This window comes from Colobus angolensis, unplaced genomic scaffold (genome assembly GCF_000951035.1).
Source record: "Colobus angolensis palliatus isolate OR3802 unplaced genomic scaffold, Cang.pa_1.0 Scaffold127, whole genome shotgun sequence".
Classification (NCBI taxonomy): Eukaryota; Metazoa; Chordata; class Mammalia; order Primates; family Cercopithecidae; genus Colobus; species Colobus angolensis.
In genome coordinates, this window is record NW_012113919.1 from 8,239,082 (window position 1) to 8,252,319 (window position 13,238).

General features: G+C 35.5%; 1 protein-coding gene across 1 annotated transcript in view; it reads left to right on the top strand.

Moving 5' to 3' along the window:
* The first annotated feature begins 7,191 nt into the window (after positions 1-7,191).
* CDH12 (cadherin 12, type 2 (N-cadherin 2)) overlaps positions 7,192-13,238 on the top strand; it is a 1,158,911-nt gene continuing 1,152,864 nt past the window's right edge. The window contains exon 1 of the mRNA XM_011933446.1: positions 7,192-7,756. The gene's annotated coding sequence lies outside the window, so the exon portion shown is untranslated. The remainder of the gene's footprint in view (positions 7,757-13,238) is intronic.

A 13,238-nucleotide genomic window follows, 5' to 3' on the forward strand; every position in this document is an offset into this window, starting at 1 on the left:
AAAACATCTAAAAGGGAACACATTTTTAAATTTATTAGGTGCTTCTAAAGTATTAACATATGTTTGAATTTCTTGAATGCATACTCGCCAATAGCAATAAAATCTAATGGATTGCATATACTTATTTTATAACATGTTATACAGTATTAATTTGTTTGTTAATGTTATTATTATTGACATAAAGTTGAGGTCTGGATGTACAGTTGTATCATGGGTTGGAAAATATTTTCATCATTTAAACTTTTTTCATACAGATAAATGTTAAACCAAATTCATCTTCCTGAGTAATGCTGACTCCAAACTTCCTGTATTAGTTAATGGCATGATTTTTTTTTATTTAAACTTGAAAATTCAGATCAATGTCTAACATAATCCTGTGCCTCATTATCTATGTCCAAGAAGTCATAGTATCTTTTAATTTCTCATTTCAAAATTATTTCAAAATACTTCATTTTATTCCTTCCTCGTTTGTCTTGATCCATGCCCTAGCCATCTCGGCATCATAATCACATCTTGTGTTATTTTTTTCTTGATATCCAGTAGATTAAAAAGCAATCAAATAAAATACTTTAATTTTATAAATAGTAAATATATATAATTTATACAACTATATGTTATATATTACATATAATATATACTTATATTCTATACTATATTATAATATAGTATATATACTAATAAATATATTCATAACATATTAATAGATATATTAATATTCATATATAATAAACATAGGTTAATCAAACTTATTTAGTCATTAATTTGTCACAACATAAGTCCTAACTGTAACCAGTCTGGTTTATAGTAGCTTCGAGCCTATGGGGATCTTCCCACCTCTCCAAATTATACTCTTTTTTAAGGACCCATTTTAAACCCAGTTATATTTTGTGGTCTTCTCTAATAACCTCAGAACATATCAGTATTGCTAATATTTCTTGTATCTCTCCTTTTTACATACTCACTAATACCCATAGCTGTTCCCAAAATGTGTTTTGTCCTATTTTTTTGAGCAATGGGGTGGTAGTAAGGTGAGAGTTTGGATTTCACTCATTGATGGCAACTCTTAGGCTAAGCAGAAAGCTTTACCAGTTAGTACTAAATCTGATAATTCAGTTTTCACAGGCATCACTTTGAGAAAGAAGAGAAAGGCATTCCAATTACACCCACCAAGTATAAATCATGATTCTGAATCCTGACACTGATTGTCAGAATTCAGTGTGTGACCTTGAGCAAAATATTATTTTTCTTCTTCTTCTTCTTTTTTTTTTTTTTTTGAAATGGAGTCTCACTCTGTCACCCACGCTGCAGTGCAATGACATGATCTCAGCTCACTGCAACCTCCAACCCCTGGGTTCAAATGATTCTCCTACCTCAGCCTCCCGAGTACCTGGGATTACAGGCACCCACCACCACACCCAGCTATTTTTTTTGTATTATTAGTAGAGACGGGGGTTTCACCATGTTGGCCAGGCTGGTGCTGAACTCCTGACATCAGGTGATCTGCCCACCTTGGCCTCCCAAAGTGCTGGGATTACAGACGTGAGACACCGCGCCCTGCCAATATTATTTCTCTCCTAACTAAGCATCAGTTACATCACCTATAAAATGGCACTGACTTTTTTTTTTTTTACATTACTGTTGGGGCTTTTGAATAAGGTAATAAGCATATGTACAGACTTTGAAAATTAGTGTATTCCATGTAAGGGCTGAGTCAAATGTACATTTCTAGTCAAGTCAGTGAGAACGTCAGTAAAGTAGTTCTGATCTCTACCCGTCTGCAACTTTGCTGAGTCTGAAGGTCATTGTTTTATGACAAAGCCTTCCTTTTTAAATGTTATACTTATTTTTATTCCAAATGGAGATGCATTTATGATAGGGATAAAGTTTTTCATTATAAGAATACCTGATTGTATATACCCTTGGTTGGGCATGTAGTTGGTGGTAAAATATGTAGTTGCTGTATACTTCTGACAACCAAAGACTTTTTCTTTGGTTTCCAGAGATTATATTGTTCACTATTTTGTATTCGCCATTTGCCTTAACAAAGCAATGTATATTATAGGATTCAACAGTAACTTGTTGGGTGGCTATTTAAAACCAGTCAATCTGTGAGGGCAAAATGGTGTTTTTTAGTAATCAAAATATTTTGCACCGTTGACATCAATAACTATTCTGCTGTATCACATGACAGTAAAGAAATATGAAAGGCAAGCATTAGAGGTTAATAATGACAAAAACAGAGTTCAGCTGCCATAACCCAGGTCCTGACTCCACTGGTACTATATGACCACCAAATGTTATTCTCATTTGTAAACTAGATAAAATAATAGTAGCACCTTCACATGTGGTGTAAAACTGTAAGTAAAATATTTAATAGGATGCCTGATGCCTAGTCGGTGCTCAGTAAACTAATCTACTTATTATTAGTCATGGATATCATAGTATTTTACTATTACTGCTACTGGATAACTAGTCCAATCTCTATTTTCTGCTGTGCTCTGGGGCAGCAGATTGTATTCAATAGTTCATGAATCATCTGCTCTTCCCAGTCTATCTGGATATTACTCCTTAATCTGAATCTGAATGCCAAAATACTCAGTATCACAGTTCTGTGAACCTATCTTCTCTTTCCTTCTGTCCCTTGGTTTTTTTTTTTGTTTGTTTGTTTGTTTGTTTGTTTGAGACAGAGTCTCATCAGACTCAGGCTGGAGTGCAACAGTGCAGTCTTGGTTCACTGCAACCTCCCACTCCCTGGTTCAAGCGATTCTTGTGCCTCTGCCTCCCAAATAGCTGGATTACAGGCACATGCCACCACTCCCAGCTAGTTTTTGTATTTTTGGTAGATACAGAGTTTTGCCATGTTGGCTAGGCTGGTCACGAGCTCCTGGCCTCAAGTGACCCACCCACTTCGGCCTCCCAAGGTGCTGGGATTACAGGCAAGAGCCACCGCACCTGGCCCTGGCCCTTGTTATTAACATAAATATCATCCTATGCGATCAGATGACAGCTTACATTTTCATAAACCCTCTGATTTCAGTTGCAGCTGGAGGGTTAGATCCGCATGGCTGTGATTCACTATTTTGCTGACGGTGAATTTCTCAAGTGAGCATGGTTTGTCTTTGCCTTCTGCCCTCAGACTCTTTCTACACGAAAGGGGGTGATGATAGGAGTCAGTGTGCCTACATATGTATATATATTTCAAAAGAGGGCACAGTTACATGCCTGAGGGGAACCTTAGGCCAATGAGGGAAGGAGTTTTCTGTTTTTTGCTTGGAAAATTCTGAGGGATATTCTGTACATCTCTCCAGAAATCTGAGTGTAATCGAGCCATGTTACCCACAGTGGTCACCTCAATGAAGCCTCTTTACATTGGCTCTGAAGATAATCTGACACATAAACTATATGCACATGGGCCTTTCATTCATCCTTTGCTTCGATGGGAATGCAAGCAAGATCAACAATTTTCAGGATCTAAAAACAGTAAACACTGAATATTTCTTTTCCCCACATTATGTATCTATAATTAAATACATATCAACGATTCTGATGTAATTTCTTGCTTTTGTTTACTTTTTTCTCTTTCATATCATTTCAATTGAATGTGTACAACATATGAAATGGCAGAACACAGATAAAGAAAATATGATCTTTTCCCTAGACACGCAGACCACCTGGTAGGCAACTTCATCTCTTTGTTGTTTTGGGGTCAGAAGAGAATGTGGTAGATTGTATTACTCTTCAAAATTATCACTGACCTCTGTGTGGTTCTCTCTAGAAAGGTTATATATCTCTGTCATATTAACCTCTGGCTTAGCAATGTGTCTGTGATTTTCTTTGGTCAAGGATATATACACAGAAGTGGTGTTAGTCACTTCAGAGCAAAAGTTTTTGTTTTTGTTGTCTGAATGAGAATTCCCTTGTTTTTATATCTTCTTTCCCTCACTCTTCAAGGATACTGGAAACGCCCCATAGTCTGGTTGGGTCTGGCAGCAAAAAAGTTGTGAAACAAATCTTCACAATTGTTCGTATATAGTTGTATAAAATTGTGTGTAGTTAACCGATAATAAAATGTAGAGGAGACAGAGATACCCATTAAGAGACTGCTACAAATGTCTTGGAAGTAAAAGTTCAATGAATGCAATGCAACAACAATGACAATGATAATGGTGGATAAAGCAAATGATAAAATGATGCTTTTAAATAGTATTTAGGAAGTAAAATTGACGAAACTTGACTCACTGTATGTAAGTATAGGGGTAATAATACTTGAATAGTGGCTCATGTTTTAATTTTTTTTTAATTTTTCACAGACTTGTGATGAATTTTTCACAGACTTGTGATGAATTTTCCTTTGTTTATTGCCCTTTGATCATGTTTTAATTTTTCACAGACTTGTGATGAATTTTCCTTTGTTTATTGCCCTTTGATCTCTTCCTCGCCAACAGAGTAAATCCTATAGCATAATTTTGATGATGTCATTCCTTTTCTAAACAGCCTTTTATGGCTTCCATTGCCAATACATTAAGTTTCATGTCCTTAGCCTTAATTATTTGTACTAATGTTTTAGTGTCCATTTTTATCTTTGAAGGCTTTATTTTCTTAAACAAATTCTATTGATTTATTGTATTTTCCCAAAAGTAATTTTTGAGTTTCCAGGCAAATATCTTGTCCCAGTCATTATATTTGCTTGAATGCTTGTTTTTCTACCTCTGCTTACATTAATTGTAACTTGTTTTAGTCAGGAGATATTAGATACTAGTAGTATAGTAACAAAAAATACTCAAATCTCAGTGGTGTAGAAATAAAAGCTATTATATCCTGCCATACTATATGTCCATCTAGGGACGAATAAGACTCCAGTGTTCTCTTCTTTCAACAACCCATGCTGATAGAAGTGCGCACAAATTTATATTTGTTCTTCAATATTCTGTTTGGAAATGGCAATATTGTTTTCCATTCATATTTCATACTAAGTCAGATACCAAGACTGCAGAGAAGTGCATCCCTTCTACAGGGAGAGCAGCAAAAATCTGCAAAACATGCACACCAATGTAATTTATTACATGGTCATTTTCAATCTCTTTCAAATCTCACTGATTTTGTTAATTTGATCTTCTCCACTCCACCTTCAGATGCTCCTTTTTCTTCAACTTTTGCCATTTGTACTAATAATATTGCACATCTTATAGTGCCCCAGGAGGGGTCAAAACGTTTATCTTTTAAACGACAGATAGCAAACATTTTAGGCTTCATGTTGTAATTCTCTGTGACTACTTCTCGACTCTACCATTGTAATGCAAAAGCGGTCATGGACAATACATAAAAAATCGGCAGGCCGGGCGCATTGGCTCAAGCCTGTAATCCCAGCACTTTGGGAGGCCGAGACGGGCGGATCACGAAGTCAGAAGATCGAGACCATCCTGGCTAACACAGTGAAACCCCGTCTCTACTAAAAAATACAAAAAACGAGCCGGGCGAGGTGACGGGCGCCTGTAGTCCCGGCTACTCGGGAGGCTGAGGCAGGAGAATGGCGTAAACCCGGGAGGCGGGGCTTGCAGTGAGCTGAGATCTGGCCACTGTACTCCAGCCTGGGCGACAGAGCAAGACTCCGTCTCAAAAAAAAAAAAAAAAAAAAAAATCGGCAACACTGGGTTTCAATAAGTCTTTATTTACAAAAGCAGCTGGCTGGTCTTCTCTTGTAGTTTGTAGACCCCTTAGCTAGAGCAATGACTGTCCAACCTGAGTGTGCATTAGAAGCATCCAGAGGGATATTAAAGCGTAGATTGCAGGGTCCTACTCTCTTAAAGTTTCTGATTTGATAGGCTAGGGAAGAGCTTGAGAACTTGTCTTTTCAATAAGTTCCCAGGTGATGTTCTTGCTACTGGTCCAGGGACCACACATTGAGAACTCTTGACCTATACAACAAAGACAGTGTTCTGTAGCCAATGACCTATTATTTGTGATCAAAAAATGAATTTAAATAAATGAAAAATATATTATACAATTGAGGGAAAAGCAATGTTTATGGTTCATTTTTTCATCAGCATATTCTTTTCTCACAAAATCCAGGTGACCAAACTTAGCCAGAGACTTCCCTGAATGAAATTTTATTGGCTACATAAATGAGTTACAATAAAGTTAGCATTCACCTTGTTATAGCGACACAGCATACAGTGTATAAATATTACATTTTTCCATGCCTCCCTTCACATGATAGACAGGTCACGAAATTGTTTTGTTTGTAAAGTCTCCCCAAGCCATTTCGATTTGTCACAATACACAAAGCTTGGCTACACCAACTACATCAACCCATTTGTATTCAGTGAAACAAAAAGATTTCAGACAGTCACAATAATTTTATTCTTTTTCCACACTAGCATTGAAAAGACATTATTGTTTGTGCAGTTTGAGCTACCAATCCTACTGTACATAGATATATTTTAAAAACTGTATTGAGACTCTGTACTCGAGATTTTTTATAGAACAAAATTAAATGATTACCTGAAATATTGTGGCATTCTTGATGTCTAAATAATAAAATGACTGAGATTCTTAGAAAATACACAATTCTTGGTGAATATATTTAAGCAAATGTTTATTCAATAGTTAGCATTTTAATAGTGAAACACCAAGAAAGATAATCATGGTTAAAGAATGTAAAGTTGTTTTGTGGCTTTTGGAGGAATAGGTTTTCAACAATTATACTTTTCATTGTAATATTTTATTGCCATTATAATATTCTATAAAGTTTTATGTAATTATTAATAAATTCACTCATAAAGAGAAGTTAACATTAATTTTAAAATCTTACAATATCTAAACACGACAAAATTAAAACAGACCAGACTAATATATATATTCTTAACAAGCTTCACTTCTTCATAGAATCTGAACCAAGTTAAATCAGCCTAGAAACAAGTAAACGGATTAGGAGAAATTGCTTGCACATGGTTATTACCACAATAAGCATCTGATTCTCGTTTAGACAATTAAACAATGAAACAGCTTCCAGGTAAACGTAATTAATTGTCTTGATTCACAAAATAAAAGACTCAAGCGACTTAGTGGAGGAAAGACCAATAGAACCCACGACTTTTTCCTCCCAGTTGACAGTTCTCTGATATGCAATAGACCTCAAGCATTTAAAAAGCAAAGCTTCGGATGCTAACCCAGGTGCTACCACTTTCTCAGCGCCTAATCTTCACTCTCCGCTAGGCTCCTTTAATGAGCCTTCTGAGAGCTAAGGAGTCCTCGGATTCATTCAAAGCATTCTACAATGAACGCTAGGGGGGAAAAAGAACAAACAAGATACATTTCAAATATAGGATTCAATTACTTTTCACAACTCAGTGATGTGTCAAAGGCACGCTGTGTTTTGTTTTGAGGGCGGGGAGATGACAGGAGGGAATCCTGGGCCCCCATTGGCTCGCCGCTCGCCGCTGCAGTTGAGCTCCAGCCGCTCCGAAAGCATTATTGATCTGAAGGGTAAATGTGGAGGGAGCCACAGAGAGGGGTCCAGGCGTTTCTGAGAAGAGAGGCAGCCTCTTCCAGGAAGAAAGTGGTGTCTACTGGCTGCCCGGCCTGGAGAACCTTCTGTGAATGAAAAGGAACAAAATGCAAAGCAGTGTGTTGGCACAGTGATTTGGAAAGGGGAAACAGGAGAGAAGGGTCTCACCTTCCGCGGAAGGCTGGGCTGTTGGCACCCTGCTGCGGCCGTCCGTGCTGCTGCTCCTGCAACTGCCTTTTCTGCCATCAGGTAAGGCTTCCGTTTTTGATTGGGATTGCATCGTGTGTGTGTGATAGCTTCAGGGTGCATGCACAGAAATTCATACATGATTAATAAAGTGATGCCTAGCGTAGTGAGAAGCTGAACGAAGCTGCACACAGATCTGGCAGCTGAATTAGGAGCTTGTGCGTGGTTTTGCTTTAGGAAACTTCGGTAAGTTCTAAACAAGTCTCTGGTCCTCAGAGCATGAGAGGTTACATGAAAAGAGGAGGGAAAGAAATGTTTTAATCGCAAATGTGTCTTGGCATGGCTAAATTTTCAAATGCAAATAAGTAGATGCGTTAGATGTCCAACTAGTTATTTTATAAATGGCTTTATAGATATCTGATTTTTACAACAAAATAATGAATGCTTTATTTTCAAAGAGCTTCCGGAAATGCCGACCCCCCTCACTCATTTCTCCACTGACGCTGAAATTTATATACTTCATTCTTCATTCAAAAAATGCCACTGTAAAACCATTTAAATGTTTTAATGGCCTGCCTCTCATGGTTCAGCCATCTGAGTTTCCTACCACAAAACTAATCTGGGACAAATGAAAGAGATAGATTACCAGATCTGCTGTGGGTTATATAATATGCATTTCCAAATTATTTTAAGGTTATTAATCATTTAGTGATACATTTAACAAGGAGGAAATATGTGTGATATAGGACATAATGGCAAATCATTTTTCAAAAAAGACCTTCAGCATTTTATAAGTATTTTCTTATGTTTTTAACATCATTGTTTGTTTTTTGCTACATCGGGACTACAGTGTATTTAGAACCTCTGTACTTGAGAGTACTTGATATCTCTTATAGTCACATTTCTCTGTACTCTCTGGAGAGGGAACTGACATACTTTTGGCTGATTCTGCGACCATTTCATGATTCTCAATTTCTCATCGAGTATTTTGAAGCTCATTCACAAACTGCTCAGCTAGAAAATTACCTTACATACTGAGGGGGAAAAAATTTAAATAGAGTAGATTCTGAAAATGTGTTTACAGTTTTAAATTACACTATACATGACAAAAACAGGAAAAATTCAACCATGCCAAGGAGCTGTTAGTTTGTTTGGTCTTCACTGTACACCTGAGCAGTTGTAAGGTTACAAAATAATATCCAGACACACAGCTGTCAAGAAATACTGAACCTCATCATTCAGTGGCAGCACTTCATCATTAAATTATCCAAGACAGTTTAAAATATCATCTTAGATATTTTTATTATGTCTAGCGGGGAATTCAACCGAATAAGTTTTTATTATAAATATTTCCATGATTCTAGCAGAATGTCTCTTCAGAATTGAAAGGCAGATGGTTACTTTGCCTAAACCATGAACAGGTGATTGACACATTGTTTTGGAGTTATTGAGTGGATAGCCACATGCAAAATAGGGGCTTCCCTTTAACTAATTTAACTGATACATCAAGTTATTCAGCAATAAGATTTAGAAACTGTTTCTCCACCTTCCACGAAAACGACTGAAGTAAAAAAGAGGTTTCCTATTAACTTGAAAATCTAATTCTAGAACATAACATATTTTTCTCCTAATTAATAACTCTTACCTCAGAGACTAACTTCTAAGATTAACCCTGTCATTGTTAATCCCTTTCCCATTCAAAAAATATATTTTTGATTTTCTGTGGTGTTCAGTAAATCTCTGCTTCCTGTGTTTTTAACTTCTACTGCGGTGTGCCATTTCCAAGCAGTAGGGGAAAGTTTTTAAACCACAAATGCTTTTTTCTTTTCTACTCAAACTCACTCCTCTCACGGATCTGCTTAGTGATGTGACCATTTTAGATAATTCCTACAAAAAAGAGAAAGCTGCATTATTGTCGGGGCGGGGGTGGAGGGAGGGTGAGTTGTCTGCTTCACATGCGGAACAATATGTATTTAAGTTCTTACTACAGCACAGCCTTTAGTTTATGAGGAAGAACATGTCTCTTAATGCCTCACGTGACATACTTACACCTCATATGACTCTATCCTTTGACGATGGAGCGTAAACTGATCTCCTTAAATTGAGCATCTACTGAACCTGGTATTTTGGCAGAGCCTATTTCATGTAACAGTTTGGAATATAGGTTGAAATCAATCCTTTGTCATTATGAGATTAATAAGGATATATGTCACTCTTGCCTCTTAAAATGCATTGTGATGAACATCAAATCAGTCTTACCATGATAGGAAGATTCATAGAGTGATGGCTCTCTTTAAAAGTGAGCCATGTTTTCATGTAAAAATATAAAATCTAAGGGCTTGGGTAATAAAATGACCTACTAGCAGACTCTGTTGTAAATTTCTTCATACTTCCAAAGGGAAAGAGTGATTACAGATGTCTCATTTAAAGTAAGATATTATCCTGTTCATCTTCTAGCAAATTATTGCCGTTTTAAAAGTAATTATGTCATAAATTATCATGTGATCATTACAACATCAATAGAGAACATTTTGCTTATAATCTAGTACCAATTGATATTCCTATTTATGTTAAATTATAGGTGGAAAATATTTATCCTTCCTGTTTAACAAATATTGTGTTTTATTTTTATGAATAGGGTTAAATAGTACCCCAAAATACATTTAATCATTAAATAATTGAAAATGTATTATTTTTACTGGGAGTTTTTTGTTTTGCTTATGCATAATAATTGAACAATTTAAACTCATAGCTTTTAAAAGCATTTTAACTTTCAGCTTTAAGACAGTTGCAGTTTTTTCCTGACTTACTGTGCTAGAAGGGTAGTATATCATAACCAAACTTCAAAAGGAAAATGTGTGTGTATGAATGTGTACTATGCTGCCTGTATAGAATATCAATAGTAGTTACTCAAAGTTGTTTTTAAGCATCTCATCAGAAGATGATTAATAAAATGGAGTAAATAACATTTTACAACAGACTGAGTTATGATTGTTCTAAAATTAAATAACAGATGAACTCTACATAATCTTCTTTTATGAGATTATAGATAAATGCTTTAAGAATTCATTCATTGACTCAATTATTAATTTTCACTTCATTTAGTAAGCACCTGTTAAATTATTGAAAACAAGGCATATGTTTACCAGTCTTATAAATTTAGCTGTATTCAGATTTGTGTCTATCATATTATAGCTGATGGTATTAAGGGATAAATTAAATCTTCATTATGCTTCAGATATTTTTTTCACACTGGTTTTCTTCCATAACCCTTGCTCCGTGAATACTTAAGCCATTTCTCTACAAATGGATTTATATTACTTTGAATATAGGATATGTGTTTCTTGAACAATGTAAAATTCTTCTTAAAATATAAACATTCATGCATATATCTGTGAAGATTCTAGTGAGAAAAAATAAGACTCTAATCTGTACACTGATACCCATTAGGGAAATAGAGAACTTATATATTATTCCCTAAATCTATGTGTTCAAATGGATATATGTTACTCTTGCCTCTTAAAATGTATTAAGTTTTTACTATGTGTTCAAATGGCTGAATGATGCATGCTTGGTTCCAAGTCCAAATAGATAGTCAAACATTAGGACATAGGTTATGTGTTTAGACTTACTGGCAAAGCAGGATGCTAAATATAAGTATGGCTGAATATAACTTCAGTGCACCATAAAATCAAAAGGTTCTGTAATTCCAATTTCCTGTAAAATTATTATAACATACAAAAAAATTCCCCCATGTACAAAGATGAGAGTCCTGATGCACCGTCTACATGATGATGTGGAAAGTTCAAAACTGGAGTCAAACAATTATTTGAAGCCATAGTTTGAGGATTATTCCATGAGCAATTTGGGAAAAGTTATTTAAGTTTTTGATCATTGAGTTATTCTGTTAATTTAGTTGGATATTACCCCACAGATAACACTCATCATGGTCAGGTCTTTTTCTTTTTAACCTTCCTCATCTCTAAGCTAGATTTGTAGAAGGTAACTACAGCTAGATCTGGCACACGGGGTTAGAAGAAAATACGTGGTGTCCGCGATTTGTTACATGCTGAACTTTGTCAAGTTGGGGTAAAAGGGGTTCTCAAGTGAGTCGTCTAAAAAAAACAATTTTTTGATGAAATGTGAGTCCTCACTCTGAAGAAGCACGGTATATCCTAAACGTGATATGATATGGTGAGAAAAAAAAATCCACACTTATGTACAGCATACAAAAAAAGTACAATACAGAAAATAAAGATTTCCAAAATGGGGGAAAAAGACAGATTATCTACAAAATATAACAATTAGACTGAATCAGAATTCTCAGTGACAACAAGGAGAGACCAGAAATGTGTACACATAATTCCATTTTAACTCAAATAAAATAATAACCAAGCTAGAGTTATACACTGAAGAAATTCTCTTTCAAAAGTAGAGACATTTTTAAACAAACAAAATCACCGGCATCCCTCCCAGATAAACTATCTAACCAACGTGCTTCAAGAAGGAAAATGATCCCAGACAGAAGATCTGGGATGCAAGAAGGACTGGGAAGCAAAGAAAATGGTGACCATGGGGGTGTGGCTAACAAACTTTGATCATGTATGAACAATAATATTAAAAATTTATGGAGCTACATAATTGAACCAAAATACTGGCCAAGAATAACAAAATTGGGTGATAAAGTCTTGCAAGATGGTTATGTTATTTGAAAGAAAGAATAGGTTAGTAATCTGACACCACATTAGGTAAGATGAAATGTGGAATAATCACTAAAAAACAGTGATAGTATCAGTCATTGATTAAGTAGATAAAACAATCACTTGAAGGATAAAAAAAGAATACTTTCAATGGACAGACATGGATATTCCTGGAATTTGAAAAATTAGTAAGTTTACATTGTGATGAAACTTTTGTCATCATATTTGAAAAGGTTGACATGTCAAGTAAAGGGACAACAGGAGGTAATCAGAAAGTCAGTACAGAATGAAGGGAAGTTTGTAGCATTTTGTTTTACAGAGACTTGAGCACATGAACAGATAAAATAGAAATCATTAAAAAGAGGCTGATCACCAGGCTTGGTGGCGCACGCCTATAATCCCCGCTACTCAGGAGCAGGAGGCGGAGGTTGCAGTGAGCTGAGATCGCACCATTGCACCCAGCCTGGGCGACAGAGCAAGACCCCGTCTCAAAAAAAAAAAAAAGAAGAAGAAGAAGAAGAAGAAAAGAAAGAAAGAAGCTGATCGTACATACAGTAAAAGGGAATTAAATGATGGATTAAAGTTTTAGTGAACATGAAAATTTATAATATCTGGAGAATAGATGAAGGATGCAATTAGAAAATGTCATTAATTTTAATAATGCCAGTGATATAGTATTTTTAAAAAATCATAATTTTATCTGGCAGTTCAATGTTTATTCAAAAAAGGATTATTAGGAAATAATCAACCCAAATGTGATACTAATTAAATGATCAAAAATAGTATTTTTAAATATAATGGAAAGAGCTTCAAATGCTCAGTAAATGTTGAAAACTAGAGGAAAT